This window comes from Lynx canadensis, chromosome A3, assembly GCF_007474595.2.
Source record: "Lynx canadensis isolate LIC74 chromosome A3, mLynCan4.pri.v2, whole genome shotgun sequence".
Taxonomy (NCBI): Eukaryota; Metazoa; Chordata; class Mammalia; order Carnivora; family Felidae; genus Lynx; species Lynx canadensis.
This window is the reverse complement of record NC_044305.1, coordinates 86683498-86698947: the sequence shown is the minus strand read 5'-3', so window position 1 is coordinate 86698947 and position 15450 is coordinate 86683498. Positions and strand designations below refer to the sequence as shown.

Here is a 15450-nt window from a genome sequence, read left to right as displayed (position 1 = left end):
ATGAAAGGGTGTGTGTAGTGCTGGCATTCATTTTCTTCGTTATCTTTTTCCTTTTTTTTTTTTTTCAAATTTTCTCCGATGAACAATATTACTTCGGTAAGTTCCAAAAAGGAAAAGTCCTACCCTTAAAACAAAGGACATAAAGGTTACTCCACAGAAAGGTGGAAAAGAAAGAGAAAGACGCCTTGGCGCCGCGGGCGGGGGCCGGTCACGTGGCGGCCGCCCCCTCTCCCCCCTCCTCAGCGAGGTGACGTAAGTCACGTACCCCTCCCGCCCGCGCCGCTCCTTCCGGCCGGTTGGGCAGCTCTTTCTTCCACCAGGCGGCGCCGCAGGACGTTCTGTTGCCGACGCCTTCTGCGCAGCCTCACTGGAGCCCGGGACACGTCACCACTTTCGCGTCTTTTCTGGAGAGCGCGGGAAGGCGAGTGCAGGAGGGTGGTGACGACATTGGGGTTCCCCGCGTGGCTCGCGGGGGCGGGGCCGGGGACGTGGCGCGCCAGGAGAGGGGAGGGCGGGTGGCGCCGCGCGCAGGCTGACTGGGCCACGCCCACCTCGTGACCCACTGTGTGGCCGAACTGCTGGAAAGGTGCTGACGAGGCGGGTTCGATGGGGAGGGGCACTCGTCCCTGCGCGAGGCCCTTTCGAGGTCGTTATTTAGCCCAGGTCGCCCTCAGACGTGCCCTGGGCACCTCTGGGTCCAACTTTAAGCCGAGCACCGACTTCCTGGCACCCTCCTGGGGGCGGGTCCAAGCCCGCGCAGCGGCCGGCGCGCCCTCAGGGCAGCGGACTGGACTCGGGGCACGTGGGCCCGGGCCGCACACCAGCTGCAGACCGCGCGGCTCTTCCGGGAAGGAGTCGCCGCGCCCAGGCCCCTCCCCGCCGTGGCTCAGGCTTTCTTCCTCCCCGGCCTCCCAGTATTGGCCCGCCCCCACTCTTCCCTTTCCTGCCTGCGCCGGGAGAGAGGAGGAATGTGGGCTCTGGAAGGAGACTGGGCTTTGAATCCCGACCCGCCGCTTAGTCTTGGCCTTGGGCGAGTCATTCAGTTCTCGAGTGTCGGTTTCTTCCTTTGTAAAATACGGATTGTACCATCCAGTTAAGAGATGTATTAGTCTGTCCCTAACACAGGGTAGATGGTCGGTCAAAATATGAAACTTAAAATCCACCTTTTGCCATTGGGTCCTTAGAACCAGTTTGCAGGGCCATTAATCCCTCGGTAGCCCTTAGAAGGCTTCGTGTAGTTCCGTGTACTGGTTTTTAAGAGAAGCGCTTCCCTTTTCTTAATGTGAACTCCACAGCCTGCCCAGTGGCTTTGAAAGAAAAGGGGGCAAGGGGCTCATCCACGACCTGATGAGTTGAACATGGGGCCTAATGAAAGTTTAGGGACGGGTGGTTACTGGAGTTTTTGTCTGGGCCCCAGCCCTTGTGAAACTACTTAACTGAGGCACCACAGGATTTCCTGCTGGGAACCCTGTCTAGGGCACACACTGCCAGGTACCCTTCAGTTGTCTCTCTCCTGTTGCTGTGCCTTGTCAGAATGTTTCGTCTCGTATTACGTTGCTGTGGCCAAGTCATTTTTCCTGGGATGGCCTGATCCCTGGGGACAAGCTAGCTTCCAGTAGCTTATGTAGGAGGCTGGTCTGAGTAAACAGTGCAAGACTGTCTTCTTGAGGGAGGAAAACTAATGTATCCTGAAGTGCTATTTAGCATGTGTCACAAACTATTAGGTTTTTCTTTTTCTTTTTTAAAATTTACATCCAAGTTAGCATATAGTGCAACAATGATTTCAGGAGTAGATTACTTAGTGGCCCTTACCCATTTAGCCCACCGCCCCTCCCACAGCCCATCCAGTAACCCTCAGTTTGTTCTCCGTATTTATGAGCCTCTTCTGTTTTGCCCCCCTCCCTGTTTTTCTATTTTTGTTTCCCTTCCCTTATGTTCCTCTGTTTTCTCTCAAAGTCCTCATATGAGTGAAGTCATAGGATTTTTGTCTTTCTCTAATTTCACTTAGCATAATACTCTCCAGTTCCATCCACATAGCTGCAAATGGCAAGATTTCCTTCTTTTTGATTGCCAAGTAATACTCCATTGTATGTATATATATATATATATATATATATATATATATATATATATACCACATCTTCTTTATCCATTCATCCATCGATGGACATTTGGGCTCTTTCCATACTTTGGCTATTGTTGATAGTGCTGCTATAAACATGGGGGTGCATCTGTCTCTTCGAAACAGCACACCTGTATCCCGTGGATAAATACCTAGTAGTGCAATTGCTGGGTCGTAGGGTAGTTCTATTTTTAGTTTTTTGAGGAACCTCCATACTGTTTTCCAGAATGGCTGCACCCGCTTGCATTCCCATGTATTAGGTTTTTCACACAAGTTACCATCTCATTTGATTTCCACAACCAGTCCTATGAGCTAGGTGGAATTATCATCCCTTTACATAGAAGAGGAAACTGTGGTTCACCAGCTTAAATGACATAACTCACAGCAAGGATATGGTAGAGTCATGTGTTTGTGAGTCCATTCTAAAGTTTGGTTCTGTGGCAGTGGCAAGAAACAGTACCTGGGCAGCCTTTCTCTAGGATGTGTGATGCCCAGGACCATCCTAGAGGGTATGAGTGAAGGCATGGTACAGTGTGGGCTTCACCTCCATACCCCCACTCTCTTGGCCACTCCTGCCATTTGTATCAAAGCAAAACCAGGTTAAATGACAAAGGGCAGCATTTGTGACTCCAAAAGACAGAGAAGGGGTAACTTCCCCCCACTTTGCCTCAGTCATGGATGTGTTAATGGAAGGACTCCTGTGTATCAGAGTTGAGCCTTTTTTTAGCACCTGGCAGGAGCCACCTCTCCTTGCACCTGCTGCTTCTACAAACCATTGCTCATTTGCCAGTCAGCAAGGCAAAAGGCAGAAATGTGGTGTCTGAGTAAGTTGGATCCAGCGTACCTCGGGGACGGCTGTGTTCTCTATATTATGTTGTGAGAGTGGCGGCTCATACTCACTGCTGAGTTGTACGTGGAACTGCAAGAGACAAGAGAAAGGCAACAAAGGCAGAAGTCCCCTCTCCATTTTCATTCTTTTAATTCTTGAACTTGGCTAGCACAATAGTTAAAAAAATTCCCAAGATGAGGCAAGCTAATAAGGACTCAGGTATTTTGGAGTAATTCCTTAAAACCCAGAACTTTGTAAGTAAATACTCCATGGTTTTGAGCAAGGCAGGTAGTTTCCAATCAAGAGAACAGATGAGCCTACTTGATTCAGGGTCACTTTGAATAGGCATTTGTTTTTGTTTTCGTTTTTTTCTTTCTCTTTGCTGGCAAAGCAATCCTTGCTGTCCTGACTCATGGCATATTTATTAAAACCTACAAGGTATGGACCCTTAGGTGCTTATAGTCTAATTGGAGAAATGTCTTTTGTTTTGTCTAATACAGCCTGCACACCTAAGTGACAGGAAATGAGTTTCCCTTCAGACCAGTAAAATTACATGTGATGGGTGATTAACTATCCAGGAAAGTAAACCATGAAATTTCAAGTGTATTGCCTGAAAGTTTGAGGACACCCAGAACATTGGTCAGATGACTGAGAGCAATCTCAGGAAGGAAGGGCTGGAAAATGGTCATAATTTTGGTTAAGTCTGATCAATTGTGTTATAAAGTGTTTTGGGGACCTGAACATGAGGGATTTGGCCATCCTTGGAAGCACCAGCACTGCCTAAAGAAGGGTAGGTCTTGACTAAGGGGACTTGAGCTCCATGATTTCCTTGGTCAGACTGCTCATACAGCAGGGAAGAAGGGCCCTGCCCTAAAGGAGAGATGTGACTTCAGGTTACTTTTTTTTTTTTTTTTTAAGTTAATTTTTTCCCCATTTATTTTTGAGAGAGAGCAGAAGCAGGGGAGGGGCAGAGAGAGAGAGAGAGGGAGAGAGAGAGAGGATCCCCAGCAGTATTTGCACCGTCAGCACAGAGCCCAATGTGGGGCTTGAACTCACAAACTGTGAGATGATAACCTGAGTCAAAACCAGGAGTTGGACGCTCAACCGACTGAGCCCCAGTTACTTTTATTCTAAGTTCCATATTTACCAAGCAATCTTCAGACCATGAGGAAAAGATCAGCCAGTCAAGTCAATTCAACCATTCCAGAGCCTCAGAATGTCTGTTATTCTTCATTTGAATCCATACATTGATTGGCATTTGGTTTATATGTCCCTTGGCCTCTGTGTGAACTTAGTTAATAAGTGTTTGAGAGATGGGTCCCCTTGCAGTTGGCCAGCCTGAAAGTGTAAGGCCCAGATCTGGGTTCTTCTTTTAATTCAGCAATTAAGTACTGCCTAGGGGGACCTGTGGAAAAGGGGTAGGAGACGAGAGAGCAGGGGTGGGAAGCTAGCTTCGCCAAGGAAAGACTACCCTCGTCTTATTGTTGACTTCCCTGTTGCATCAGAAAAATTGCATCCAGGAAAATTATATTCTCAGCACAAGGCAGAAAGTGTTAAACTGTAGTTGAGTGATGCAGGCTTGGAGTGCTCTAGATCACCATGGTAAGATTATTGTGGGAGGTTAAAGGATGGTGCCACGAGAAGGTTGGTAGGACTTGCCAGGTGAATGTGGTTTCAGCAGATGGAGATGTCAGAGGTGAAGAAGTACACTCCCCTCCAGAGCTGATGTAACATATATAGTCATATGATCCCTTAGCTGTTAAGCCAAGGTAAAAACGTTGTGGCAGGAGAGGGAGTGGTAGGACCCAGAGAAAAGTAAGGATAAGCAGCTATTCATTCAACAGTTTGTTTATTCAACATTTATTGAGTACCCTGTGCCAGGCATTGAGCTGGGTCCTATGGATACAGAAATGAACAAAACAAACAAAAGCCCTACCTTCAAAAAGTTTATAGACCAATGAGGAGAGAGAGAAAAACAGTATGAAAGGAAGGAAGGAAAGAAGAAAGGGAAGGAGGGAGGGAGGGAGGAAGGATGGTATAGTATGTCGGATGAGCTGTGGAGAAAATTAAAACAAGTGGTGGGGAGGTAGGAGGATATGATGAGGCATTTTTCTCCAAAGTTTAAATGAATTATGTGCAAGTTAATATAAAGATACAAAGACACACAGTCTTTGATCATATTCTGTGAGTTGGGAGCCAACCAGGTTGTGGCCCAGGAGATAAGGTTTGTCTGTGAATATGACTCACTGCTTGGGAAGAAATAAGTCCAGATCTCTGAGTGGAGCATTTTCTTCTGAAAGCCAGAAAATCCAGGTGAGATGATAGAGGGAAATGGAATTGCTCCCCAGACCCCTAAATAGAAACACTTTGGTTCTAAGAAAAGTGTTGGCCTAGTGAACTATAATAGAGCTAAGCAGGGAAGAGGAAAGAGCTGGAGAAGCACCTTCTCAGCTACTTCTGCCCAGAGGGTGGGGCGTGGGGAGGAAAGGAAGTCAGGCCTTGAGAGATGTGGCTGGGTGGCTGTGGAATATGATGAGACCATATGTGTTTCCTCAGGAGGTTCCCTGTTCACAGGTGCAGGCATGAGTGACAGTGAAACCCACCCACCTTGTGCTCCACAGCACTATTTTCTGAACCTAGAATTTCAGAACTATAAAGTTCATCCTACTCCTTGGTGCCCAAGATGAAACTGGGACACAAAATACTGGCATTCTGAAGACAAAAATAGAAGGAAGTAGAAGTTTGTGGTTGAGGAAGGAAAGATCAAATGTGGGACAGTATGAGTTCTAGTGTTAACAAATAGTACCCATTGGAACAAGGGTGAGAGATGTACAACAGGTTCTCAAAAGTCTGCACCAACCTGCAAGACTTCGGAGTCTGTGGTCACCTGTATTCTCTTTGAAGCTGGGGAAATGGGGGTCGGGATAAGGCTGGTAGTAAATTTGGTCCAAGGCTCTTTAAGACAAGACCCTGTCTGCTCAGAATCTGTGCATGAGGCCTTCCCCAGGCCAGATTCCTTGAATCAGTTCATGTCTCCATATTCCCATGCTCCTCTTGCCTGGAAACAAAAACAAAAACAAACTACCTCTCAGTAATTGGAATGAGTGATCTTCATACCTGCTTTTGAGCTCTCCTTTTTTTTTTTTTTTTTTTTTTTTGCTTTTTGTTTATTTTTGAGAGAGAGAATAAGCAGGGGAGGGGCAGAAAGAGAGGGACACAAAATCTGAAGCAGTCTCCAGGCTCTGAGCTGTCAGCACAGAGCCTGATGCAGGGCTCGAATTCATGAGCTGTGAGATCATGACCTGAGCCGAAGTCAGTCACCCAACTGACTGAGCCACTCAGGCACCCCTGAGCTCTCCTTTTAAGCTGACAGATTTCTGAGAGCCTCAAGGACACAATCTTGCAGTTTCACATCTGCCGGTTATCTTATGTTTTTCAGTGACAAAACTGTGTTTTGAGCCAGGATGTCCTGACAGGAAACCTGGTAATATAATGCTCCTTCTTCCTGCTGATGTGTTCTGTGTGGATATGTGGAAGCCACATAGCTTCTTGATGCTTTTTACAGTGTATGGTGCTCATTATCCTCAACCTGGTTGGGGTTTTCCTCTGAGAATAACCCAATACAGAATGAATCTCGTGGTATCACTCCTGGTGATGCTGTACATGTGTAATAAGGAGTGGGTATGCAGTCTCCATGGGGCCTTCTGCTCTGAGTTCCTAGTGAATTTAGCAACGCTGCATGGTAGTGTTCTGGCCCAGCACGCTCAGGGGATGTATGTGGTATGATTCTAGACACCTGAATCCCTGCCAAGCTCAGCATCGCTGGGAATGTCTTGCTTTTAGACTCACATCTGATTTAAGCAGAACCTTTCATTGAACACATCTGGCATACATACATCTCAAATTTCCTGCACATTAGCGAAAGAATTCCAGCTAATGAAAGCTGGAAACTGAAAGCTATGACACTGTTATGACTAAATTAACACCCTGAAAAGGTTAGTGAGTCTTATATGGATTACATTACCTAGAGTTCAACCTCTGGCTGTGATCTTTGCAATAGAAAAGGTATTTCCCCAATACCCTAAAAAAGGAGAAAACTGTTCATATAAATCATATTTCTGACAACAGCTAACCACGAAAATGCCCATAACTCAGTGATATAGTTGATACCTTGCAAATGGCTTTAAAGAACAAAACTAGTGAGTCCCGACACATCTATGAGCTGATGGTGTCCTAACAGGGTTATTAGAGATCGGTGGCAAGAACTGAGTCTCATGTTTGTTTCTATCCCCAGCACAGGGCCTCAGACACCCATGGATACACATTAGGTGTCGATTAACAGTCACTGAATTACTAAATGGAAATTTACTGGGGCTCTCTGCACTGTTAGACTTCACACACAAATAGACCTGCCCTGTGGGATCCTTAGCAAGAGCAGATATTTTATGAGAGCTGTCACTCGACTTGATTGGTTAGACAAAGTGAAACCAAGCGATTGTGTTTTAAAACCAAATATATTTACTCTGCTAAATTTTACAACTGGAATGTTCTACTCTGGGTGGAGAGTTGTACAAAATGACCTCTAATTTGAGGTTCGTAGGTTTAGGAAAATGCAGATTTTTTTTTTTTTTTTTTAAGGCACTGAGATGAACCCAGCAGGGCGAGCTGGCAGGAAGTCAGACTGCGGTCCTTGCCTGCAAGGATGACACAGGCCAAAGGAGAGAAGGAAAACAACAAGGCAGCCAGCACTACTAAAGCATTTTGCAAAGTTCTGCAGAGCTTTCCAGGTTTTTCTGGAAAAAGGAAGAAAAGAGAGTAAAGGGCAAGAAGAGGATTGGTTAACAGCTGGCTTCAGAAATGCTGACTAGTGTATTTGCCTACTGGTTTTATTTTTCTAAGTCAGGGATAAGGAAAGAGTGTGGTTGGTCTGGCACTGCTTGCTAGCACGGCAGTCTCTCCTGGTCTGTGTGCTGATGCTGTTGTCAGCACTACTAGAGGAGTCTCATTGAAAAGGGGATGCACACTGCCCTCCAAGGATGTGTGAGGTGTGTGGAAGAGTAGAAAAGAGTAGAAAAACAAAAGAGCTATGTTTGATTATATTTTGCTTTTAAAAGGTTTATATGTTTACTTTTGAATAGGTAATTTGACTCCATGACTCAAAACTAAAAATATATATATATATATAAAGGTATAGAGTGAAGAGTATCTGTCATGTTCCTATGCCTCATCTGCCCATTTCCCCCACCCCAAATAGATAACCCTGTATTTAGGTTTTTGTTTATCCTTCTAATGTTGTTTTCATGTATATACAAGCTGAAACAAAAATATACTCTTATTGCATTTTAACTTTAATGGTACCATGTTATACACACCTTCTGCACTTTGTTGGTTTTTTCTGCCCACTTAACACTGTATTTTCGAAACATGTCCTTATCAATATGGAGAGAGCATTGTCGTTTTTATTTTTATGGCTATAGAGTTTTACAGTGTATGGATATGCTGTAATTTGATTGGTTCCCACTGAGGGACATTTAGGTTATTTCAAAATTACAAATTAGGGCATGGACTTTAAAGACAGATGTGCTTTCTGGGGCTCCTGGGTGGCTCAGTTGGGTAAGTGTCCACCTCTTGATATCGGCTCAGGTCATGATCTCATTGTTGGTGGGATCGAGCCCTACATAGGGCTCCATGCTGACAGTGAGGAGCCTGCTTGGGATCCCTCTCTCTCTCTCTCTCAAATAAACATTTAAAAAATTAAAAAAAAAAAAAAAGACCAATGTGCTCTCAAATCCTAGTCCTGATGTTAATAGATGACTGACTTTGGGCTTCATTGCCTCATCTGTAAAATGGGAATTATTTTATATTTTTATTACCTGTCCCATAACATCGCTGTGAAAGATTGAATAATATAATATACAATGAACTTAAGAGATAGTAGGTGCTCGGTGAAAACAATGTACCTTGCAACTAGGCATACTAAAACATGTTCTTGAAAAAGAAGACATTTTGATTGCTCCTATTGAAACAGAGAGCAATCATATACATTTAAGTACATCTTTTTAGAATCAGTGCATGTTTGTTTTAAAAAGACCAGGTAATTAAAAAGAAAAATATAAATTACCTATGTATGGTTTTACCACTCAAAACTGCTAACTTTTGATCTCTTTGCATTGCTCCGGTTTCCATAGTCACATTATCCCCTCTTCTGAGTGTCAGATCCTCTGCCTCTCTGTTGTAAGTGTGCCTTTGATGGCATTTAGGCTCACTCAGATAATCCAGGATAGTTCCCTCATTTAAAAATCCTTAATTTAGGGGCACCTGGGTGGCGCAGTCGGTTAAGCGTCCGACTTCAGCCAGGTCACGATCTCGCGGTCTGTGGGTTCGAGCCCCGCGTCGGGCTCTGGGCTGATGGCTCAGAGCCTGGAGCCTGTTTCCGATTCTGTGTCTCCCTCTCTCTCTGCCCCTCCCCCGTTCATGCTCTGTCTCTCTCTGTCCCAAAAATAAAAATAAAATTAAAAAAACGTAAAAAAAAAAAAATCCTTAATTTAATCACTTCTGCAAGGACCTTTTTTCCAAATAAGGTAACATTTACACATCCCAGAAATGGAGACATGGATATCTTTTGGGGGGACCATTTTTCAGTTTACCACAGGGAAAAATTGACATCTTTACCATTGTGACTTATTTATGTATATTTTTAATATTTAATGTTTATTTATTTATTTTGAGAGAGTGTGTGCACAAGCAGGGGAGGGGTAGAGAGAGAGGGAGAGAGAGAATCCCAAGCAGGCTCCTCACTATCAGCACGGAGCCCCACGTGGGGTTTGGTCCCACCAACCATGAGATCATGACCTGAGCTGTAATCAAGAGCCAGACACTTAATCAACTAAGACACCCAGGCTCCCTTGCAACTGTGATTTATAATAAGTATATATTTGGTCTTTATCCCATTTCTTTTTCCTTTCTTTTTTTTTGGGGGGGGTGTCTTTATCCCATTTCTAAAACCCTTTAACTTTCCTAAGTGATAAGAGTGCGATAGTTGTCTTGGCTAAAGATACTGAGGTGGCTGCTGTTGGAGAGGACACTAAATGAGCCAGACTGGTGCTTTCCTGCCCCACTCCAGCCCTCCTCTTTCGGCTCATGTAGTTACCAGCGTTTGGGTGCTGAGCCCTTCCCTCTGAGTCAGGAAAGAACCATTTCTCATCCTTTGTCTGACTAAAGTGCGGGACCTGTGTTGGTTTCTTTTAATGCTGGATTTCCAGTGAGTGGGGGAGGAAGGGGAAACCCATGTGTAGAATCTGGCTTTACGTGGAATGCGGCAGGTTGGCCCCTAAACTTTAACTAAAGGCATTCTTAGCACTGGCTTCATATGTAAGTATCCTTTTCCAAATGTTCAGAAGGCTGTAGGCTTACCCTCTAAGGCAGAGGCCTGGAAGTACACCTGAAGAGAGGCGATTTGTGATGTAGTAAAAGAGTTTAAAGGAAGGGAGGGAAAAAGGGTGAGACCCCACCTCTAGCCTATAACTAACCACATCCTCTCTCCCATTCAAGCCCCTGAACAGTTCGAGGAACTTTCTAGAAGTACATGCAGGGAGACAGAATGGGGTCACTGTGGTAAGACTGGCTGGCCACCCACAAAGATCCCCCTGGTGTCAACTCACCTCAGAGCTTAGTCTGGCCCTCAGCCTTGCCTGGCTCAAGACCTGATTTATTAACACACAAAGAGTGGATCAGTTCTCCGGGGGCTGACTCATTACCCCAGCTCTCAGACACTGATGTACGTGCAGTGTTAGTATTTTGATCTCCTAACCAATGTGTTTTTTTCTCTCAGTTTCCTCTTACCCTCTAACCCCTCCCTCCCTTTGAGATGGCCTGTACTGTGAGGCATCTTTTGTCTCAAGGCACCACTGTACAGCACAATGCAGGGAACAGAAGACGAAGGACTTAGACGAGTCTGATTAGTCCCCACCCCCCACGCCCACTGGGTCAAGTTTTCCCAGACTGGGATATGGATGCTGTCTCAGGGCAGGGCAGTGGCACCCGGCACCTCAAAGGGTCTGCACTTGTCCTTCAAGTGTCCCCATACCTAAGAGCACAACAATAAATAGCAAATAAAAAACACCATGAGAGACTGAGAGAGCAACTGCAGAACATAAACAGCCTTTTTCCCTTTTATGAAAAAAGAGGCCCCACACTTTGATTTCACACTGAGCCCCACAAATTACGTAGCTGACCCTGCTGGCAGATAAGGCATTCCCAAAGGAGTTAGCCAGAAGTCTAAGAATATTCTGGGGGTATTATGGCTTAAGTAAGAATGTAAGTTAGCCCTGCCCAAATTTGGAACAATGTTGGGACTATTTCAAGCCTTGAGAAATGTCAACACTAGTTTTGAAGGACTGTTAGCAAAGCAAATGTGAAGTGACTGCACATGTGATAAGGCAGAAAACTCAAACTTGCTAGGTATGCGTTGGCTGTCCAGCTTCATTTGGAATAGGAAAAAGGTGGGCAGAATAGGCTGTCTGGGTAGTACCCCACCCCCCACCCTTTGAAGCAAGAACTCAGCTTGTTTATCCTGATAATCTGGAATCAGATCTATCAAAACTTCAGAAAATCTTGATTTGAAAAGAAATTTGATCTCTTCACACTTTCTTCAATATTAGGTGCTGCAAAATTATGGTCATTGGCAATTTATTACTCAACAATGGTCTCATGTGTTTATTTTTATTCAGTTCCTAGGAGAATTGAACTTATATCAAATGGGTCTTTGTTAAAAAAAAAATCACTTTATTTTTTTAAAAAAAATTTTAACATTTATTAATTTTTGAGAGACAGAGAGAGACACAGTGTGGGTGGGGGAGGAACAGAGAGAGAGGGAGACCCAGAATCCGAAGCAGGCTCCAGGCTCTGAGCTGTCAGCACAGAGCCCAACATGGGGCTTGAACTCACTGACTGCGAGATCATAACCTGAGCTGGAGTCGGTCGACCAACTGACTGAGCCACCCGGGCGCCCCCCCAAAAAAATCACTTTAGATGTTTGTCTCCTTTTTTGAATTTCCCATTCAGATTCCCCATTTTCTTATTTATTTGCAAGCACTTCCTACATATTAAAAATAATGTTTGTTATATGTGTTGCAAATAGGTTTTCCCAATTTGTCCATTGTCTTTTAACTTTGTCCCCCTGGAATGTCTCCAAGCCATAACATCTAATGGAAGTGAATGAGGTCATACTAACAGTAATACTGAAATCTCATTATTTCAAATTAATAATCATCTTATTTACCACTAATAATTATCAACACTTAGTGAGCATATACTAAATGCTTCACATGCCATTAGTCCTCACAATTAGCCTACAGAGGGGGGCTTTGTCAGTTCCACTTTGTAAGTGAAGAAACAGATAAGAGAGGGTAAGTAATTTGTCCAGTCACACAGCCTAGTATGGAATGGAATGGAATATGGATCTTGATCCCAAACCTGTCTGATACCTATGTCCCAGGTTCCAACCCTGCACTGTCCAATATAGTAGCCATAAATGGCTGTTGAGCACTTGAAATGTGGCTAACCTGATCTGAAAGACCAAGTATGAAGGGCATCTGGGTGGCTCAGTCAGTTAAGCATCCGACATCCACTCAGGTCATGATCTCATGGTTTGTGAGTTTGAGCCCCACATTGGGCTCTGCTGACAGCACAAAGTCTGGAGCCTGCTTTGGATTCTGTGTCTTCCTCTCTCTCTCTGCCCCTCCCCTGCTCTCTCTCTCTCAAAAATAATAAATAAACATTAAAAAAAAAAAAAAAAGACCAAGTATGAAAAAAAGAATGGGAGAGGGGCGCCTGGGTGGCGCAGTCGGTTAAGTGTCCGACTTCAGCCGGGTCACCATCTCACGGTCAGTGGGTTCGAGCCCCGCGTCGGGCTCTGGGCTGATGGCTCGGAGCCTGGAGCCTGTTTCTGATTCTGTGTCTCCCTCTCTCTCTGCCCCTCCCCCGTTCATGCTCTGTCTCTCTCTGTCCCAAAAATAAATAAACGTTGAAAAAAAAAAATTAAAAAAAAAAAAAAAAAGAAAAAAAGAATGGGAGATATCTTATTAAAGTTGATTATATGTTGAAACAATAATATATTGGATACATTGTGCTAAGTTAAGAATTTTAGTGTTTCTTTTTATTTTTAATTAACTAATTTATTTTTTATTTTAGAGCAATTAGGCCAGTGGGGAAGAGGGGCAGAGGGAGAGACAGAAACCCAAGCAGCTCCATGCTCAGTGGGGCTTGATCCCATGACCCTGAGATCATGATGTGAGCCAAAATCAAGAGTCCCACACTCAACCAACTGAGACACCAATGTGCCCCTCTTTTTATTTTTTTAATGTGGCTACCAGAATATTTTATTTTTTTTATTACTATTTTTTTATTTTTGAGAGTGAGCGCGAGGGAGGGGCAGAGAGAGGCGGAAACAGAGGATCTCAAGTGGGCTCCATGCTGATAGCAGTGAGCCTGATACGGGGCTCTAACTCATGAACTGTGAGCTTAAGTTGGACACTCAACTGACTGAGCCACCCAGGTGCCTGCTACTAGAAAATTTTAAATATGAACCACAGGACAGTCCACTTTCCTATATTGTTGTTCTTTAGGAGGGTGAAGGCAGTCTTCATGGTCCCTTGAGTCTTTCCCAGTTATCATAGTATTGGCCTTTCTATTTGTTAAACTAAAACCTCTAGTTTTGTTTTGTTTACATGAACTAAAATAATCCCAGGACCTCACTTTCTTTTTTAAGTTATTCATTTATTTAGAGAGAGCAGGGGAGGGGCAGAAAGCAGGGAAGAGAGAGTCCCAAGCAGGCTCCACACTGTCAGTGCAGAGCCCAGTGTGAGGCTGGAACTAACAGTGAGATCATGACCTGAGCAGAGATTGAGTCCAATGCTTAACTGACCGATTGAACCACCCAGGCGTCCCAGGACCTTTCTTGAACGTTCTCAGTTCCCGCCACTCTTTTTCATACAACCAGGCTTTACTAACTTGTTATCCGCATCTGGATAGTCTCCAGTGCGTGGCTTTGTCCCTTTGCAAATACAAAGGTGAATGTCCCCAAATTAATAGAAAGTAGAATGGTGGTTGCCAGGGGTTGGGGGGATCATTGTTTAATGGGTACACAGTTTCAGTTGGATGTTGGGAACATTCTGGAGATCGATAGTGGCCATGGTTGCACAACCATGTGAATGTACTTAGTGCTACTGAACTGTACACTTAAATTTGGTTGCAATGATAAATTTTGTTATGTACAATGTAAAAAAAAAATGGTCACATATTACAACATGGACGGACCCTGTAAACATGCTAAGCAAAATAAACCTGATAACAAAGTATAAATACTGTAGGATTTAAATTCCATGAGATACCTACGAAGAGACGGAAAGTAGATCTGAGAACACCGGTAGCTGAGACGGGGAGGCGAGGAGCAAATGGCGGCTCAGACGAGAGACGAGGGAGTGGGGGCCGTGGGAGTGCGCCGGCGGCGGCCGGGAGAGGGGGTGCAGACAGAAGGCCCGCCGGTGGTGCGTGCCAGCCCCTGCGCTCCCCGCCCGGGCGCACGCGTCTTTGTGTGGATGGAGGGCATCAGTAGCCCAGCAGGCGGCGAGGCGTGCGGAGCGGCCCGGGCTGGGGAGCGCCGGCCGTGAGGCGGGACGAGACCTGGGCGGCCGGCAGGGGCTGCGGCCGGGCGGTGGGGGAAGGGCAGCGAGGCGAGCAACTCGCTGGGCCGTCCCCGCCCCACCCCCCAAGCCGCCGCTGCCCGGTGCGCTAGGCGCCTGCCCCGCTTTCTCCCCACCCTCCGTTAACAAAGAGCTCGGGGGAAGCTCGCACCGAGGTACGCGCGCCGAGCGGACATCCTCGGACTGGAAGTATAGCCACCGGCGGCGAAGCCGGAGGTGCCCCTGGTCCGGTGCCGCTTGGCCTGCGCCCGGATCAGCCCTGCCTCACGGTCTTTACCTGCGACCCTGGCGCCCTACGTAGCTTTTTTGTTTTTTATTTTGCACTTGCTCGTTTTACTCTGCAAGTGTTAAGGATTTTCCCCCTCTCTCCTTCTGCTTCCGCCATCCCAATTTTGGCCAGCGTATTTACCCCCATGCTCACGTAAAACTACGGGGGCGCGCGAGCGCACACACACACACACACACACACACACACACACACAGTGTTTCCTTTTGTTTTCTAAGATGGCATCGCATAGCATACTACACTGGCATCTTGCTTTTCTAGCACACCTTGGAAACCCGAAGTCCTGTCCGGGTTTACTCTACTAATGGCTGAATATTGATGCACGGCGTGAAGGCGCCTCAGCTCATCTAATAATTATGTTGTTCATGTCCTTTTCTTTGTTTACTGTGTTTACCACCATAAACGTGGCTGCCTGGAATATTCATCCCCCGACGCCGGAACAATTCCCATTTACACCAGTAAGGTCTGAGAACTCGTTCTTTTCAGGCCCACGAGCATTCTGCAGAGCATT

The 15450-nt window shown here is 45.5% G+C and overlaps 1 long non-coding RNA gene across 1 annotated transcript; it reads right to left on the bottom strand.

Moving 5' to 3' along the window:
- Window positions 1-5064: 5064 nt before the first annotated feature.
- On the bottom strand, window positions 5065-14703 carry LOC115510687. The gene is made up of 2 exons (XR_003967815.1): window positions 14342-14703; window positions 5065-6009 (listed from the first exon to the last, which is right to left on the bottom strand). It is a non-coding gene; the product is annotated as an uncharacterized LOC115510687 (long non-coding RNA).
- Between the last annotated feature and the right edge of the window lie 747 nt (window positions 14704-15450).